General features: G+C 41.5%; 1 long non-coding RNA gene across 2 annotated transcripts in view; it reads right to left on the bottom strand.

The window, feature by feature from the left end:
* Positions 1-461: 461 nt before the first annotated feature.
* The window catches only part of LOC103348109 (uncharacterized), a 42,082-nt gene continuing 30,471 nt past the window's right edge, over positions 462-12,072 (bottom strand). Inside the window, exons 3-5 of one of the 2 annotated variants that reach the window (XR_011389501.1) lie at positions 2,475-2,658; positions 1,902-2,058; positions 462-608 (exon numbers count right to left, since the gene is read on the bottom strand). This is a non-coding gene — a long non-coding RNA (uncharacterized lncRNA). Of the gene's footprint in view, positions 609-1,901; positions 2,059-2,438; positions 2,659-12,072 lie in introns of those variants that run through there. The other variant, XR_011389500.1, reaches the window with a different exon arrangement.

The raw sequence follows: 12,072 nt of genomic DNA, 5'->3' as shown, positions 1-12,072 counted from the left end.
CCTCCAATCAGGAGCAGGTCCTACAGTTTATTGGTTGAACTGGAGGCAGCTGTGTAGAAGCTGTTTCCTCCTCTCCCAGCGCCATATTGTGGGAGAGCAGATGCATAGAATAAGTCTTAATTCCCGTAACTTAGTCTAGTCCGAGTTGCTCCCAGTTGCTCCCCACAGTGGAGCCCTTCAGGAAAGGATATGATTTTTGTCTACCACCAGACAAGGACGCAGTAAGAGGTTGCCATTTGTAAACAAGGGAGAGGGTATTACCAAGGCCCCAATTATTCTGTCACCTCATTAAAATGAAAAATCTTCATAATGGTGATTGTTTTTGTGATGTTTGTTTGTTACTTTATTTCTGGCAACTACATAGCAGGCACAAAAAAATATTTGCCAAATGAATGGATGAATGCATGAACTTCCAGAACAGACACACATGTACCAATGATAAACAATAATTCTTGGAGGAACAGTCTAATTTTTTTAATGATAAATGGAAAATTGTTCATCAATATAACCTAATTTGTATAGCTTTCCTTTCTGGAAATGGGTACACCACATTGTTTTGCAAAGCAGCTTCAGTTCCCTTTTCCTGGTTCCAAACAATGTTCAGCAACCTGCAGATATAGGGAAAACAAGGACCTTTTCAATACTTCCCAGAAAAAAAAATTATCCTCTATTCTCTTCATTTGCAGAAAACTTGGTGAAAGTATAAACTACTCCTTTCCTTTGTGCAAATCAAATTCTTCAGCGGTGTTCTCTCCAATGGCCCCCCAATCTCTACCAACTGAAGAGCTGAAAAGAAGAAATTTATTTTGAGTTTGTCCAGAGAAAGCATTCAAGGTGCTGGGAATGGAAGGAGAGTTCTCTCAGATGTGCATGATTTGACCATTGCTCTGCTTAGACTAGTGTGTTTTAAATATTAAGACACCTCAAGAGATTACCCACTTCAGGCCAAACAAGGAAAGCTCATGTGCAGAGGCGGATTGTTCAGGGCTAGGCATCAGTGTCTTTAATCTCTCTGAATCTCTGCTTGTTCACCTGCAAAACTGAAGCAGCAATACTGTCTTAGAGCTGGCGCCGCGGCTCAATAGGCTAATCCTCCGTCTGCAGCGCCGGCACACCAGGTTCTAGTCCCGGTCGGGGCGCCGGATTCTGTCCCGGTTGCCCCTCTTCCAGGCCAGCTCTCTGCTATGGCCCGGGAGTGCAGTGGAGGATGGCCCAAGTCCTTGGGCCCTGCACCCCATGGGAGACCAGGAGAAGCACTTGGCTCCTGGCTTCAGATCAGCACAGTACGCTGGCTGCAGCGCACCGGCCACGGCAGCCATTGGAGGGTAAACCAACGGCAAAAGGAAGACCTTTCTCTCTGTCTCTCTCTCTCACTGTCCACTCTGCCTGTCAAAAAAAAAAAAAAAAATACTGTCTTAGTGCCTGCCAGCCTTAGAGAAGGCTTACTTTTGGGATGAAACCTTACTTAATTTCCTTGAATTGAAAAAGGAAGGAAGTTGCAGAATTCCAGAATCCAGAGACTAGTCCAGGAAGTTTTCTCTCCCTCTGTCGTCCACCCAAGAAGATGCTTCACAAAAGTCAGATCTCATCCTCTCTGCTCCCATGTGTCTGCCAGAGTGAGAATACTTTACTGTCCAGTAACCCCAGGCCTCTGAACTGGAACAGCTCACTCGGTCAGAGACAGGGACCTGGGGAGTTTGCCTGCCTCTTTCAAATTCCTCAGACATGAACTGGCAACTCCTTCAAAGAATTCCCGAGTGGAAATGATAGTACAGTAGAGACAGCCAGTCATAGCTCTCTGCCATCTTTTGGGATATATTTCTTTATCTCTATATCCATATCTAGCTATATAGTTTGTTGTCTGTTCTTCAATGGAAACATTGAAAGGTAAATTAGCATACTTTTAGATGAAGGATTTTCCCAGGAAATTTGCAAATATTGCATGTTCTCTTTCCATTTTAAATATGCACGGTCTATCTTCTGGGAAAGGGCACTTGGATCTTTACAGAATCTTCACTAAGAAAAGCAGCAATCGTCACAGTCTGTTAACTCTGCTTTCTATCAGAAAGAAAAAAAATTACATGGTGAGTATCAGTGGTGGGGGAGGAGGCTGGGGGATGCTTAAAGCCCATGAAAGGGATTTCACTATGGGAGTTAAAATCATAATTACATATTTCATAGGGGTACTATAAGCTTTTAGTGAAATCAGAATGTAAATGCACAGCATAGTGCCTAAGCCCTCTGCACTTAATAAATGCTAGCTCCCGTCTGTCCTTTGTATTGGTATCAAAATGAGTGGCTAGCGAAGCACATAAAATATGTATGATTTGTATAATTGATTAGGTAAAATTAAGTCAAATATATATAATATACATTGCATGTCTGTGAGCTGGTGTGACATGTATTATCTGAGAGGGCATAATTCAGAGAGTTAAACATGAAATGTGTCAGAAAGGACAAGAGTGTATTTTCACTTTTCATGGCACACATGTGGCAGAAACTTAATTCTGGTTGACTTCCATACACTCCTCCCGTTCTCCATTCTTCCATACAGTGAGATGAGGTCATGTGGATCATTCCAGCCCATGGTGAGCAGAAGTGACATTCAGCAATTTCTGTCAGGGACTCTTCAAGTTATGAGTCTTTCAAGCAATCTCCCTACAAAATAAAAGCAGCCAGGATCACAAAGTTACCCATGGAAGATATCCTCCCAGGGAGGAACCTAAGCTGAAATAAAGATGTAGTGTGGGGAGGGTATCATTGTGTAAAGCAACTGGGATGTGAATTAAATACACTGTATTCGTTGTCTATTGAAGCATGACAAATTACCCCCAAGCCCGGCAGCTATAATCAACACACATTATTTCACGGGTCAAGAACTCAGGAATGATTCCAGCTCAGGACCCCTCATGAAGCTGTAATCCTGATGTCAGCCAAGGCTGTGGACACTTCCAGGCTCAACTGGGGCTGGAGAATCTGCTTCCAAGTCCACTCATGTAGCTGTTGGCAAGTCTCAGCCCTGTAATGGCTGTTGCCCAGAGACACCAGAAGCCTCTCCATTAGGTAGCTCATGATAGGGCGGCTTGCTTCCTCATAGTTAGAAGTTTTTTTAAAAAAAAATCATTTATTTTCAATTTTAATTGGAAGGCAGAGAAACAAAGAGAGAAAAAAACAGAGAAATCTTCTATCCACTAGTTCACTCCCCAGATGTCTGCAACAGTCTGGGCTGGGCTGGGCTGGGCCAGGCTTAACCCAAGAGACAAGACCTCCATCTGGGTCTTCCCATGTGGATGGTGGGGACCCAAGTACTTGAGCCATCACTTGCTGCTTCCCCAAGGCGTGCATTAGCGGGAAGCTGGATTAGAAGCTCAGTAGCCAAGACTCAAACCAGCCACTCTCATGTGGGATGCAGACATTCCAAACAGAGACTTTAGTCACTGAGCCAAACACTATTTCCAGAGTGAAAGATTTGAGAGAGGAGAGGAGAGAAAGAGAAAACAACATACAATCTACAGTCTCTTTTAACCAATTCTGAGAAGCAACATCCTGACACTGCTGTCTTACTCTATTTGCTAAAAGCAAGTCACTAAATCCAGCCTCCAAGGAGATCAAGGAGACAGGGACTGCAGAAGGGTATGAGCACCATCCCTGGACCACTGAAGGCCATCTTTGGGACTGACTAGCTCGGGCAGTGTAGCGTAGCCTACCCCAAACAATGCAATATCACTCTCTATTGTTTGAAGCTTTTCTATAGTAAGTACAAGTAAAACTTTGCATGGTATTTAAAAAAAAAAAAAGCAACCCAGCTAGACTCTCAGAAGATTTCTCTCCCACCCCAAATAGCTACCTAATAGGATAGCCAAATAGTTAAATGATTCATTTTGCGTCTACCCAATGTAGCCCGTTATTCTCAAGTTCTTAAATGCAGATCTTAGAAGTGACTCATTTTATCTTTGCTCCATTTGTGCTTTTGTCACACTAAAGAAATTTTCTTTGCTACCATCTAAACTATCAGGAGGTCTCCTGAGCATTTTCTTCAGAAAAACACTTTTTTCTCCATTTCCTAAGTGTTAATTGCACAGAGCAGCAGCCTCTGAAGTGAAAATACAAAGTGAAGCAGACAGCACCTCCTTTCTAAAGTCAGGCTCCCGAAGCTGACATCAAGCTTAGGAGATGCTGCCTGCTAGTAATTAGCTATAGATCTGCTCCTGGCTGCTACCATACAACTGCCTTCTTATTTACCCACATCTTCCTGTAGCTCCTCAAAGTTCTGGGATGATAAGGCAACTGGGAGATTAGGCTACAACCAAAGCCCATCAGCACACCAAACAAGCAAGATTTGGGCCAATCTTGCAGAATTTTACCCATCTTAGGTGTCTGTCTTTCTGAAAACGAAGCAAGGAAGAAAGTGAATAAAATTAAATAGTGGGCACCTTTAAATAAGGGTTAAGGATAAAACAATCAAGGAATTTCCTTTGTATTTCAGAAAAAAATAACTAAGCAAAATCCCAAAGACATTTTTAGTAGGAAAACATTTTCAAGGTAAAAATAAGCAGAGCTGGGGCTGGCACTGTGGCATAGCAGGTAAAGCCGCAGCCTGCACTGTTGGCATCCTATATGGGTGCTGGTTCAAGTCCCGGCTGTTCCACTTCCAATCCAGTGCTCTGCTATAGCCTGGGAAAGCAATGGAAGACGGCCCAAGTGCTTGGGTCCCTGCACCCTTGTGGGAGACCCAGAAGAAGCTCCTGGCTTCTGGCTTTGGATCAGCCCAGCTCTGGCTGTTGCAGCCATTTGCAGATTCAACCAGTGGATGGAATCTCTCACTCTTTCTCTTTCTCTCTAACTCTGCCTTTCAAATAAACAGAAAAAAAAAAAAAGCTGATTTAAGAAACCTGATCTAGCAGATAAGAAACAAAATCAAATAAAATTGGAGGTATCAGGAAAGTACAATTGACAAGGATGGTGTAGTGATTTCAACTTTCTAAATAGTAGTCATCAAAATTTGAGAGTGGACAGGCTTTGACCATCTGTGTCCTTTTTAACAGCTAGGTAAGATTCAAGGGACTCGAACAGCATGGTAAAGTTGGCAAGTGACTATAAATCATTTTTAATAGTTGCAGTTTGCAAAATAATGGGTCCTGTGGGAAGAGAGTGAGGAATTTTCACCACAGCTGGGTAGTCCCTATAATTTCCCTCAATTTTCCTCTAAAAATCCCACATCAGCAATGTAATTGTCTGCTTCACTGTTTCCCTTCCACCCCAGATGGAAGACAGAGAGCACTGAAGAGAATAATAATGTGACATTCAATAAAGTGTTCTCAGCAAAGCTCCGGGCTGGGCTGCGGAGCTGGTCTGGGATGCAGAGGGGGAGGAGGCACAGTGAGTGTTGTCCTGGGCTTCCCACGGCCACAGCAATTCCGTGGAGCCTCCCCTAGAGCCAGAAAAGGAAAGACTCAGAATGCTGCCCTTTATCGCCATCCTTTTCAGAGCATTTTGGCTCATGTTTATTTTAATATTGGTTTTCACTGAGATTCCACTCGAAAGAACTCAGAGGCAGGAAAGCAAAAACATATTTTTTAGAGATATTGTCTAGTGGACTATCCCAAATGACTGGCATTAGCTCCTTTTTTTTTTTTTTCTTGTTCTTTCCAGAATAGGAAGGCAAGTAGGGTGGAGGCGAGGGAGGGGGTTGTATGCCAAAACTGGTAAGAAACTCATTCTCTGAAAATGAGCCCAGGACTTCCTAGGAAGCAGCAGAAGTGGTTCACCTGAGCTTTCTGCACTTGGCTTGCCTGTTCCAGGTTTTCTAGTCTAAGAGTCTATGGGTGGAAAAAGGATTTGTGAGTCTTACTAGTTAGCATTAAGTATAGCAGCATGTGCCTGATAATCTAGCCTAATGCTGGTCTAAATGAGACAGAAGTGGGGCAGCACCACAAATCGTTAGGGGCCATGTGCCTTCCGGCTCAGTGCCCCACCATCCCTGGAATCTGGCCTTCATCCTCACTCCTGACAAAAAAATCACTAGAGCTTTAGGGTCAAATCTGATTTTCCAGACAACAGAGGAAATGAAGGGAGAGAAGACACACACCAACTGTCCTTTAAGGAGGTTTCCTCTTTCAGGTAACTACTATACTGTAATAAATTCCTCTTGTGCCTGTGGCTCTCTGATCTAGATTGGGCTCAGCAGGATGGCTCTGCTTCATGCTCTGGCTCTGACCAGGCTTGGTGTCATACTGGGGTTTGGACTCAAGTCTGCTTTCTTTGTACTCACTCTGTGGCCCAGACTGATAGGAGTCAACAGCTTCCTGAATTGTATTCTTTGTACGGAGGAATTCAAACGTTCCGAGAACAGCAAACAAATCATGCCTCTGAGGTATAAGCTTCGAGCTGGCACAAAGTTGCTTCTATCCACATGCCAATGGCAAAAGCAGGTGGCCAAGTTCAATATCAATCAGATGGAAAGCTACTATTCTTATGGAAGTTGAGGGAGAAGAGTGAATATTTTCTGAATAATAACATGTTACACAGTCCCAATTTGGTGATTCACTAGGACTCACAGGTCTCAGAAGTCATTATACCCACAGTTATAGTTTATTACAGTAAAAGGATGCAAAGCAAATTTAACAAGAGGAAAAAAAAATACATGCACTCCAGAGAAAACCAACTGCAAAGTTCTGAGAGTTTCTCCCAGTGGAGTCACACAGGAAGCAGTTAATTCTTCTAGCAACATGTTGTGAGAACCCATGCAAAGTGTCGTCTGTAAGGAAAACACATCTAATCTGGGCTTCTATTAAGAGTAGGCGTTCTTTTCATTATGTGGAATATAATTACTGTGTAATTATAGTATATAATAATAACATATTTAATAATATAATAATATATAATTACAATTATGTGGATATATCCATTTGTCAGAAATACATGTTGCAAATAATTTTTCCAACTTGTGACTTGCTTTTCCACTCTTTTAGTGGTATATTTTGACGAATAAAAGTTTTTTGTTAATATAGTACATTCATTCATTATTTTCTTTATAATTAAAGACTTTGGAGTCTTGCTAAACACATATGTGCTCAACCCCACCTTATGAAGATGGTTTCCTATATTATCTTTCAGTAGTTCAATTGTTTTACTTTTCACATTTAGATTTGTAATCCATCTGGGGTTGATTTGGGGCATGGTGTCAGTCAGAGGAATGAAATTATTTTTCTCCCCAGTGAGGCCATCCAGTTGACTCACAGCATTCATTTGTCATAATCAGCTTTGTCATAATCAACACTTAGAATTCATTCTAGAATTCTGAAAGAACTCTTATAGAAGTACTTTGAAAAACCATCATACACCACTGTTTTGCATATATCATAAGGAAAATAAATAGGCTAACACATACCTAACACTTTGACTTATTCAGTCTGACTCTTAAACCTTTCAGCTACTCGGCTCAGGGTCACTGATGACTGTTTCTCCACAAAGTACGGTCCTCAGTGCCATCGAGAGTCTCAGTGATGCAGCAAACGAATGCCCCACTGTTGTCCCAGAATTTTCTTCAAAGGCCTCACACACATTCTGCGCGTTTTCCTATCCATGTGCAGAGAATGACAACTTTACCCCAAATAACAGCGATTTTAAGATACATTCTGACTGCACCATTGTGAAGTGTATAAAAATACATGTGATTTAAATTCAAAGAAATGTGGTTCTTGTTTTAGGACCAGTTACTAGAAGCCTGAGATGGTGTATATGCTTTTGTTGAGAAAATGCTTTATAGTGGGAAAAAATAACATGAATATGAGGGAGAAAAGCAGGATAGGGAAGGAGAGGAAGTTAAGAAAGAAAGGGATCTCAGGAAGTGCAGCTCTGGCCTGCTCCATGTTCAGGTGGAGAAACAGAGAGCTAGAGCTTGCAACCTTTGTTATACCTGTCGGTCAGTCATCGCCTGTCAGTGACAGAGGGCAGAGTGGCTAACAAACCTTCAGCTAGGTTCCTCCTCCTTGAGGAGAGCAAGTCTGAGATCTCTTCGCATCCACACTCAAACAGCTAGAGGCTTGGTGCCCTGGTAAAGGCAAAACTATTTACTGTAGTCGTTATACCTAAAATGTGTTTAGCATTACTGTTTGCCAGGCACCCTCTCCTTTTCTCACAGATGAGGAAACTGAAGTTTGGGGAGGGCAATGAACTTATCCAGGCAATGAACTTTTTTTGTTGTTTGTTCATTTTTTAACTTTTATTTAATGAATATAAATTTCCCAAGTACAGCTTAAGGAGTACAATGGCTCCCCTCCCCCATAACTTCCCTCCCACCCACAACCCTCCCATCTCCCGCTCCCTCTCCCCTTCCATTCACATCAAGATTCATTTTCAATTCTCTTTATATACAGAAGATCAGTTTAGCATATATTAAGTAAAGATTTCAACAGTTTGCACCCACATAGAAACACAAAGTGAAAAATACTGTTTGAGTACTAGTTATAGCATTAAATCACAATGTACAGCACATTAAGGACAGAGATCCTACATGAGGAGTAAGTGCACAGTGACTCCTGTTGTTGACTTAACAAATTGACACTCTTGTTTATGGCATCAGTAATCACCCTAGGCTCTTGTCATGAGTTGCCAAGGCTATGGAAGCCTTTTGAGTTCACCGACTCTGATCATATTTAGACAAGGTCGTAGTCAGAGTGGAAGTTCTCTCCTCCCTTCAGAGAAAAGTACCTCCTTCTTTGATGACCTGTTCTTTCCACTGGGATCTCACTCGTGGAGATCTTTCATTTAGGTCGTTTTTTTGTTTTGTTTTTGCCAGAGTGTCTTGGCTTTCCATGCCTAAAATACTCTCATGGGCTTTTCAGCCGAATCTGCATGCCTTAAGGGCTGATTCTGAGGCCAGAGTGCTGTTTAGGACATCTGCCATTCTATGAGTCTGCTGTGTATCTCGCTTCCCATGTTGGATCATTCTCTCCCTTTTTTATTCTATCAGCTAGTATTTGCAGACACTAGTCTTGTTTATGTGATCCCTTTGGTTCTTAGTCCTATCATTATGATCAATTGTGAACAGAAATTGATCACTGGGACTAGTGAGATGGCATTGGTACATGCCACCTTGATAGGGTTGAATTGGAATCCCCTGGTATGTTTCTAACTCTACCATTTGGGGCAAGTCAGCTGAGCATGTCCCAAATTGCACATCTCCTCCCTCTCTTATTCCCACTCTTACATTTAACAGCATTCACTTCTCAGTTAAATTTCAACACTTAAGAATAACTGTGTATTGATTACAGTATTCAACCAAAAGTATTAAGTAGAACAAACAAAAAAAAAATACTAAGAGGGATAACGTATTAAGTTGTTCATCAACAGTCAGGGCAAGGGCTGATCAAGTCACCGTTTCTCATAGTGTTCATTTCACTTTAACTGGTTTCCTTTTTGGTGCTTGGTTAGTTGTCACCGATCAGGGAGAACATATGATATTTGTCCCTTTGGGACTGGCTTATTTCACTCAGCATAATGTTTTCCAAATTCCTAACAGGGATCACTTTTCAGTTAAAATTTAAACACCTAGGAATAATTGTGTGTTACTTACAGAGTTCAACCAATAGTACTAGAACAAAAAAAATACTAAAATGGATAAAGTATTACATTGTACATCAACAGTCAGGACAAGAGCTGATCAAGTCACTGTTTCTCATAGTGTCCATTTCACTTCAACAGGTTTCCCCTTTGGTGCTCAGTTAGTTGTCGCCGATCAGGGAGAACATATGATATTTGTCCCTTTGGACTGGCTTAGTTCACTCAGCATGATGTTTTCCAGATTCCTCCATCTTGTTGCAAATGACCGGGTTTTATTGTTTTTGACTGCTGTATAGTATTCTATAGAGTACATGTCCCATAATTTCTTTATCCAGTCTACTGTTGATGGGCATTTGGGTTGGTTCCAGGTCTTAGCTATTGTGAATTAAGCTGCAATAAACATTAATGAGCAGACAGCTTGTTTGTTTGCCAATTAATTTCCTTTGGGTAAATTCCAAGGAGTGGTATGGCTGGGTTGAATGGTAAGGTTATATTCAGGTTTCTGAGGAATCTCCAGACTGACTTCCATAGTGGCTTGACCAGTTTGCATTCCCACCAACAGTGGGTTAGTGTCCCTTTTTCCCCACATCCTCGCCAGCATCTGTTGTTGGTAGATTTCTGCATGTGAGCCATTCTAACTGGGGTGAGGTGAAACCTCATTGTGGTTTTGATTTGCATTTCCCTGATTGCTAGTGATCTTGAACATTTTTTCATGTGCCTGTTGGCCATTTGGATTTCCTCTTTTGAAAAATGTCTATTGAGGTCCTTGGCCCATCTCTTAAGTGGGTTGTTTGTTTTGATGTTGTGGAGTTTCTTGATTTCTTTGTAGATTCTGGTTATCAACCCTTTATCAGTTGCATAGTTTGCAAATATTTTTTCCCATTCTGTCCATTGCCTCTTCACTCTCCTGACTGTTTCTTTTACAGTACAGAAACTTCTCAATTTGATGCAATCCCAAATGTTAATTTTGGCTTTGACTGCCTGTGCTTCTGGGGTATTTTCCAAGAAGTCTTTGCCAGTACCTATATCTTGCAGGGTTTTTCCAGTGCTCTCTAATAATTTGATGGTGTCGGGTCGTAGATTTAAGTCTTTAATCCATGTTGAGTGAATTTTTGTATAAGGTGAAAGGTAGGGGTCTTGCTTCATGATTCTCAGGCAATGAACTTATTACATAGATGGTCATTGGCAGAACTTGAACACAGGCAGCCTGACCCCAGGATCTCTTGTTTTAAATTGCTATCCTATACTACTTCTAAATAAGAGAATAGAATAGAGACTCAAGAGAATTGAATAGAGACTCAAGCACATTATTTTAAAATTTTATTTATTTTTATTTATTTGAAAGGGAGAGAGAGAGAGAGACAGATACAGATATCCTCCATCCACTGGTTCACTCCCCAAATGTCTGAAACAGCCAGAGCCAAGGCAGGCTGGCCAGGAACTGGAACTCAATGCACAACTCTCATATGGGTGGTTGGACTCATGTACTTTAGTCATCACTTGCTGCCTCTCAGGATGTGCATTATCAGGCAGCTGGAAATGGAAGCAGAGCTGGGACTCAAACCAAGCACTCCATATGGGATGCAAGCCTCACAAGTGGCTTCTGAACCCATGGACCAATGGCCAAACACCTGCCCCCAAGTGCATAATTTATGTAGGGGATATGATGAAGCCCCGTGTATATTTAATGTTGTATAAATAAGCAAGACAGTAAAATGATACTCATGTTTTAGATACTGGTGATTTTTCCAAACTCACGATTTTAGTTTGACTTTAATCTAATTTTCTTTATTTTCCTAGACAGATTCTCACTTCAACTTTGGAGTTAAGGGACAATATTAATAGAAATAATTACTAATAGAAATAATTATTCACCCCACTCCTTTAACTATGGACAGGAATCAGCATCACTGCTTTAGCCTTCTTAGACCAAAGTTGCTCTTCAATGTCTGCCACGTAGAAGTAGCAGTTCAATCTGTGTCCTGGGAAAATGGAAAAACTTTATAAAATATGTGGCTGGGTTTTGAACAGTGGCAATTGTTACCTTTATTCTTGTAATTGATTCTTGTAGTTTCATTAATTCTTGGTTTTCATTAATTCCATCTTTGACATTGAAAATCATTTTCTTCCTACATTTCTTCATTAGCTTTTTTTAAAAGATGGTAATGCCACCAACTGTGAAAGGTAAGTCATTTTCATTTTTAAAATTTGTTTATTGAAAGGCAGAGTTACAAAGAGGCAGAGAAAGAGAGAGAGAGAGAGAGAGAGAGAGAGAGAGAGAGAGAGAGAGGTCTTCCATCTGTTGGTTCACGCCCCAGATGGCTACAACAACCAGAGCTGTGCTGATCTGAAGCCAGGAGCCAGGAGCTTCTCCCCAGTCACCCACACAGGTTCAGGGTCCCAAGGACTTGGGCCATCTTCTACTGCTTTTGTAGGCCATAGCAGAGAGCTGGATTGGAAATGGAGCAACCCTGGGACTCAAACTGGCACCCATATAGCAGCAGCTTT

Source organism: Oryctolagus cuniculus, chromosome 6, assembly GCF_964237555.1.
Source record: "Oryctolagus cuniculus chromosome 6, mOryCun1.1, whole genome shotgun sequence".
Lineage (NCBI taxonomy): Eukaryota > Metazoa > Chordata > Mammalia > Lagomorpha > Leporidae > Oryctolagus > Oryctolagus cuniculus.
This window is presented reverse-complemented; position numbering and strand designations above follow the sequence as displayed.